Source organism: Lampetra fluviatilis, chromosome 10, assembly GCF_964198595.1.
Source record: "Lampetra fluviatilis chromosome 10, kcLamFluv1.1, whole genome shotgun sequence".
NCBI lineage: Eukaryota > Metazoa > Chordata > Hyperoartia > Petromyzontiformes > Petromyzontidae > Lampetra > Lampetra fluviatilis.
In genome coordinates this window covers 14,030,489-14,038,248 of record NC_136284.1, presented here as the reverse complement: position 1 = coordinate 14,038,248, position 7,760 = coordinate 14,030,489, and positions in this window count along the sequence as shown.

Genomic DNA, 7,760 nt, shown 5'->3' with positions numbered 1-7,760 from the left:
TTTCGTACTCCTGGCCACCCCGGCAGGATGAAGTGTTGCTTGTGCTACTTAACAAAGGCACACAAATACGCGTTTCAGTCGCTGTACACTCCACACTATTACGGTGTTTCTCAAACTCGTTTGGGCCGCGGATCACTCGGCTGACACAAACATTTTCGCGGACCGCCCAGCCACCGCTGACAAAACGCATTCACTTCGTACCAGTTGTACAAAATTATTCATATTACCGGAACACACATTTTTTTTCTTTAACGCATCTATGAAGTTTAGGGGGTGGCATTGAGATCTTAGGGTTAGGGTAGTTGAATGAGGGTATATTACTTAATTTAATTTGAAAATTAAATATGAGTAAACCATTATTTCGCGGAAGAAACTGAAGGTGTTAACGTTGTCATTATTGTCCGGATCAACCTGCGTTTGTGTCACAGCCCTGGGACCACCTGGAGGACCGTCGTGGATCACTCCCCGGTGGTAACGGGGACCGCTCTCTGACAGCCACTGCTCTGTGACACGGAGACACACAAACATGGACATTGACAAAGCGAGTGGAACAAAAGCTGGGAAGCGCGCAGAGAAGCATTGCATGGTGCATGCTTGGAAATGCATTGAGAGAGACAGAGCGAGAGAGAGAAAGCGGGGAACGCGTGGGCTAGAGGACATCCGGCACTGAGTGAGCGAGAGACACGGGGACGCGGTCGCTAGAAGCGGGCGGTCGAGCCTAGCGACGGAACGGCAGCCAGGGGGAGGAGGGGAGGGATGCCCCCGAGAGGACGCCCACGGCAGGGATGGAGCAGTGGAATCGGCACGAGTGCGGGAGTTAGACGGAGCTGACATCGCGGGATTCGTGAGAGCTGGTGGCGGCGGCGGCTTAGGGGGAGGCCTTGATCCAGCAGTGGATAGAGGTTGACTGAGTAGTAGTTTCGTGATTCGTTACTTTGTCCACATTATAAGAATTTTGATGGCAACAATTAACATGGTTCATTTGAGTCTATTTTACTTTTTATTTTACCAGGTAAGGCGCACTGAGCTATACAGCTTTGTTTCAGCAGCGGGCCTGGCCACAAATTAAAGCTCAACTTAGTGGCTTGTCATGTAGAAATGTATTGCAGCCAAATACTCAACACGCTTGTTTCTAAATGTTGAGAGGGAAAAACCGGAGGACCCGGAGAAAAATCCACACGACCACGGGGAGAACACGCAAACTCCAAACATACAGCAGGTGTCAGAGTCGGGATCGAATGCACGATCTTCTGCATAGCAAGCGAGGGAGTTTCATCCTCGCCACAGTGGCGTCGTGAATCTACGAGGATTGTAGCTTCACAAGTTACAGTGGCATGCCACGTGCTTTCTCATCCCGCACAGCCACATGCGTCGTTCCTCTAAAGCCAAATAATTGTATTACTGTGCAGGGGGCGAACAGCGTTACATCCTGCGGTTCTGAAGTCTTTAAACGTTTGGTAGAAACCCATAGACTGTGGCACTGATTATCCCCTGACAGAGAAAACGAAAATACAGTAGAAGTAATCTTATCTGCGGTAATGTGGGAGATGAACATCGCGGATCTTATTATCAGTGGAGTTATCTGGAGAATGTACTCCACCTATCCATGAAAAAAAAATGGCTAAAAATGCTGCACAATGCAGAATGCGAAAAATCTGCAAATAATTGTGGATAATAGGAAGGATAGGGTATCAGATAACATGAGTTCTACTGTAAAAGCATTTGCTTCTTGGAAATCAACCAGTGAGGCCTGGGAAATAGACAGGTCATGAAGCCACACGTTGCAGAGCTTTGTAATTGCGTGATTTCGTGTGGGTTGTTCAGTGTTGTTAACACGAGGATATATCGCCGAGTGTAACTTAATTATATATCCGTAGACGTGACTACAGGCGTGATGTATAAAATGGTAGAGGGCTTAGTTAAAATCTGTCCAGAAATGCCGATGCTTCTGTATATTTTATGATAAAAAAAAAACGTCTGTACCCTCGTGCAGAACATAGTGACGTGGCATTGGTGTTGTTTTACCTTGACATAATGTAAAGTGTACTGCGGTGATTAGAGAGAATGTCTGCTGGCAGGAGTTGAGGGTTTTTGTAAAACAGGAATCGCATGTGAAGTGGATTTAAGTCACAGAATATGTTTCCATGAGGAAAAAATATATATAAACGATCGTTATGATATAGCAATGGACAGGGAGAGTGGGTTGCGTATGATTGCATTGAGGCGTTTGGCAAATGTGAGGTCCAGTAATAAAATTAGCGGAATTTATTAAATCCTTACTAGTTCAGTTATCCGTTTATAATGTAAGTTAACATCTGCACACTCACACGAACACACCACACACACACAATCGCACACAACAACAACAATCGCTATTCGCCACTAAGTGGCGGTGACGGCACCACGGCGCTTGTGCCAGGCTATGTGCGCGTTAAGGCCACGTGAGGTGTCGAACGCCCGCTGGCAGGAGGTCACGGGACAGACCCAGCAGGTACCATAGGTCGACTGATTCAGATGACTGGCCGATGCACTACCTGTGCCCCCTACAGTGCCACACTCACGCACTCACTCGCACACACTCACACGGGCACACACGTCACGAGCCAGCAAGAGCGTGGCTTCTGGAAGCCAACGTCTTCAGCTGCAAATCTCTGGGTTGGCCCGGTCACTTTCGCTTCAACAAATGAAGAGTCAAGGGCGGCCGAGAGTGCGAATGTGGTGAACAACTTCTCGGAAAGGAACTCATAGCGAACAACCGTTCCCGCTAGAACTCCTCCGGAAATGCCTCCAGGATTAGCTCCGCATCTCCCAAAGATGCTGACTCGACATCAGAGTTTAACGTCAGACTGTAAATGTCACCATTCCTCCAAAGGACATCATCTTCATCTACTTGAACGCCCTTGGTGTCTTCAGAACGAGTTGCAAAGTGAGTTGTACGCACCGCATTATCTGTATAATACAGGGTGACCCAAAAAAAACGGGCCCCAACTCTAATTAGGCCCCGTTTCTTAGTGTTTTGTCCGAACGAAATGAAACTTTGGTCATAACTAGTTTATTATATTCGAAACATCAAATCAAAACACTAGGGTCTTTGGCCTTTTTTTCTCCGTTCTACAGCATGTGTTCTAGATGGCCTCCATTTAGCTCCGTGCATTTCTTGAGGCGCAGCACGAAGTTGTCCATGACGTTCTTACAAACTGAATTGGTAATGGCTCTCATCTCCTCCCTGATGGTTTCCTTGAGTTCCGTGATGGTTCAGTCTCACGGGACATACCGAGGGACTGACTTCGCTTACGCACAGAGCGTTTCGGACTCTGCTGGAGAGACTCTCTCACACTTTCGACCAGCTCGGCTGTTCGCTTCTTGGGACGTCCCGAGTGGCTTGGACGGTTCTCACTGGCAGCGTTGAGGTTCTCCACGGTCCCATACTTCTCGAAGTGGGCCACCCAGTTCTGAATTCTGCTTTTGGATGGAGCCTTTTCACATTCGAACTGACGCATGAAACTGTCCTGGGTTTTCTTGAACGAGCCTGTCTTGTAGTAAAATTTAACACAGTGTATTCTTTGTCCCAGCTCCCACTGGGGTCTTGGTGTACTCACGGTCGTTGATTCTGCCATGTCCTGTAAAATAAGGGCAATCGGTGAATAAATAAAGGAGATATCACATAAAGTGTACACGGGGCCCGTTTTTTTTGGGTCACCCTGTATATGTTGAACTTCTTTCGCACCCTACGTAGCCAACCGTGCTAATCGTAGGTGCGGGGGAAGAACAACAACAAACTAAACACAAAAAAGCGGTCCTAAAAAAAATAGTCTTTCAATCTATATTTTAAAGTGCATAGCTTCAGTGGCTTCCGAATATTATCAGTAAACCGAGGTCCTTGGTATCCAGGTGTAGGAAACTAATTTTAGCAATGCTGTGATGTTGATGAAATCACATTTCCCAAATTAGACATGGCCAAGTGAGTTGGATGTCATGAAAGATTGTTTTTTAACAAAAGTTAAAATGAAGCCACATCTGGGATTTGGTCCTTATACAAAAAACATTAATGTACAGCGGTATGGGATGCTATTAGCATCAATGACGCAATATAAAATGAAAGTATTATTATATTCTTGGGTCTTTCGGTAAAGTCACGTAGATAGGTTCAAAGAAAATAACAAAAAATAACCTACCTACGTGACTTTACCGAAAGACCCAAGAACATGAATTCCAGCAGTCACGAAAGCTTTAAGTCAAGAAAGCATGATTCTATCTGCGAACTAAAGCAGCGTTATGATGAAGCCACATGGAACCTTTCACGAACGGCACTTTACCGTTTTCGTCCCAAAATGCGTTCAACTCAAATATGCGCGCAAGTTGCCACGCCGTTCCAATTTCGGTGCCACAGACAACGTCGGACTGTGGATGTCGTGAAGTGATGACGCTCGCCACAATGTCTCATTTGTGAGAGAGATCAGACATTTGCAGTACTATTCAAGATAAAAAAAATTATTTCAATAAGTCCCACATTAAGTTGCCGGGTTTATGCGGGAAATGAATCATCAAACGTTCCATTGACCCATGACAAATGTCATCGCTTCGCTATGCAATCTCCAGTACGTGCCAAATATCAGTGCCAATAATCCTCTGGGTCAATAGTAAAAGTGGAATTTCGAAAGGCGTAATGTCTACAATTTCTTAAACGTGTAGCTGCAGCAAAGACAAAGATCCCCCGTATAGGCTGAAAATACTGTTGGGGCAAGTGCCGTCAGCGAGCACCTATGAAGGCCGCCACAAAACACACGTGGGGGTGGGTGGCCAACACGACGCCCGGCCGCCTTTGTCTCCCCAGTGGCGATGTTTACACACCGCACCCAGGTACTCATTTGAGGCTGAGTCGACCCATGGGAGGCCCAGGATCGGTTCAAATAATCGTCACTGGTGTCCGTGGCCGTGATCGGGATTTGAACTCGGGTGTCCGGGCTCGTAGCTGCGGCGCGCACACACAGAGAGAGAGACACACAGGAAGAAGTGCGACATTACTCCGCGTCTTTGCGGGGGTAGAGTGGCACGCACACGTCACGGCCTGCTCCGAGACGGGGCTTGGGGCGGGGGTTGGTGGCTCATGCAGGCATCGCGCACGAGACAGGCCTTCGATGTGGCCGGCACGTGGCAATACAATGAGTCGGTTGTTGGTTCTTTCGGTAAAGTCACGTAGAATGGAAATAATAAAATAATAAAAAGAAAACATAATAAAATAATTCTCACGACGTTTCGGCCACAACGCAAGCAGCCGTCCTCAGGTGGAGAACATGTCTGTCGAGAAGACAGAGTCTGAATGTCGTGAGAATTATTTATGTTTTCTTTTTATTATTTTATTATTTCCATTCTACGTGACTTTACCGAAAGAACCAAGAAGATGAATCCCTGCAGTCACGAAAGCTTTAAATCGAAATTTAATGAGTCGGTTGTTGACCTATTTGTATTGAGTTTTCTTCAAACGCTCGCTCCCATATCTTCCCACATGCGAATTACTCAAGAGATGAGCCAAAACATCATAAGCATGATTCTCCTAAAATAATATTTATACTTAGCGAGTCTCTTCTTGTATAAGGACATTAACATTAATATTATATATATTTCCACTTCAGTATATATATCAAAGACTAGTGCGTAGGGTAGAGTACTGTTTTCCGACTTACGAACAGTTCGACTTACAAACGAACCCTTGGAACGAATCGCGTTCGCAAGTCGATGACTGCCCGTATCTGTTGTAATGATGTAATTACAGAGACACGGAGGCCCGAGTTTCGACCATACGTGTACCGCATTGCTGTTACAAGCACAACCTTCACACCGCAATGATGCCAGTATGGTGGTGCTCTTAAAAGTCTCTTTCAAGTATTTTTTTTTAAAATAAGTATTGAAGCCTGAAAACTCATTTCAGACAGCCCAGCACACGCAGCTTAAGTGCATATCTGAAAAACACAGTTTTTTCCGTTGAGTTTTTCTTAATGGTGGGATTCATCCGTGGCGGTGTGATGGTTCGCACACTGGAACGACTTTCAATCCAGAGCTCGCTGCTTCGAGCTCCTGGCGTTGCGGTTGAAACAATGGGAATGTTTCTTAAATCTCTCTCCATCCCCAGAGTAGGTCAGACACTCTCTGATCGAGGCATTTCTGCCAGCAGTGGCACAGCACAAGAATATTACACATTTACCTTTCTTGGAACACAATTAGTTGCACATGATAAAGACAAGAAAGCTCCTTTAAGCGTGAAACAGGTGGCTTTTATATCCGACCAGAAGTACATCGTCTTACTCTAGAAACCTCTGATCCACGGCGCGCATTAGTTCGCTGTCATTAGGGAACTGTTTTCTTCTCGTGGTTCTTTAGACCTTGCCGTTAGGCCCGTTTCAGAGCCACGTTAATAAATGAGTTTGAGCTTTCACCACATTTTACCGAATTTTCTCTCATTTTCCTTGAGATTTCGCTGGAAGTTTCAGATCTTTTTTGGTCAATTGTTTTTCAAGTTAACGTCCAAATGTTTGATTGAAACCATCTCTGAGAATTAATTTTGGTAAAATCGATTTTTTGAAAATGTACTTTTCACCTAACGTTCACCCATTCGTTACAGCAAAACTATTGTATGATTGGCTAGATCCTTTGATCACTCCCGTACACAATACAAGGCGATTTCCCCACCAACTGGCCACGTGGCAGGGAAGTCAGCTGTCCATGGAAATCAAAGCCATTGTTAAAAAAACAAAAATCCAACAAGCGTTCTTGAAGTTGCAAATTCACTCGGGGTAAATAAACAAAGTTAATCCATAATAGAGTTTTTTTAAGCGAAAAAAACTACCAGCATTATCCGTCGAGTTGACGACACAAAGTACACGATCACAAACGCCCGCTTTGTTGTTCACGGGCGAGTCGGTGCTAACGCCCGTCTCTTATATAACTCGGCGCTCGCCACTTTGTTAACGAACGCGACGGGACCATCCACCCCCCCTCCGCCCGCCTCGTCCCCCCACCACTTTTAAACAAGGCCCCGCGAGTCTGGCGAGAGACACGCGAAAACGCCACGATGTCACATCTCGGGCCCGCGCGAAGAAAGACAGCGGTGAAAAGGGGCCTCTGTCTGCCGGCTGCCACACACACACACCGGTGGGGGGCGTGGGGGGGGGTGACGGTCGGGCAAAGAATCAAGGGCTGAGGAAATTCGTAGCATGAGCCACCGCACACTGACTTTTCTGGGGGGCCAGGCAAAGTGGCACATGCTGGCCCAGGGATGGATGGATGTGACACTCTGGTGGCAAGGAGGGGGGAGGGGGGAGGAGTGCCAGCCTCTAAATTTAAAACTCGCACCTCCCTGGCGAAGTCGTTATTTCTTTGAAAAATTATTTTTCAAAAAAGTATCCCTTCCCATGAACAGCAAGGTTGCACGCTTTTCGCTATTTTTATAATGACCACACGTCTACAAAGAAACGCATCTCCTCAAGGTTACGGGGTATTCTTGGATGAGAGATGAGATTGAGATGCAATTTTGTTGTTGGAAATTAGATTTTTGGATGTTGAGGCCAAGTTTTAGATTTTATTTAATATTTTCAGATTTAAATTGACCATATTGCATTATGAACTAAATTGTATTATTTTAATGATGTAAAAACAATTAATATATTTTCTTTCTAACATTTGTTTCAAATATTTTTTACGTACATGTGTTTTATTTAAAGCATTCGTGACATAACGTATTGTCACAAGCGTGGAGGTGATGC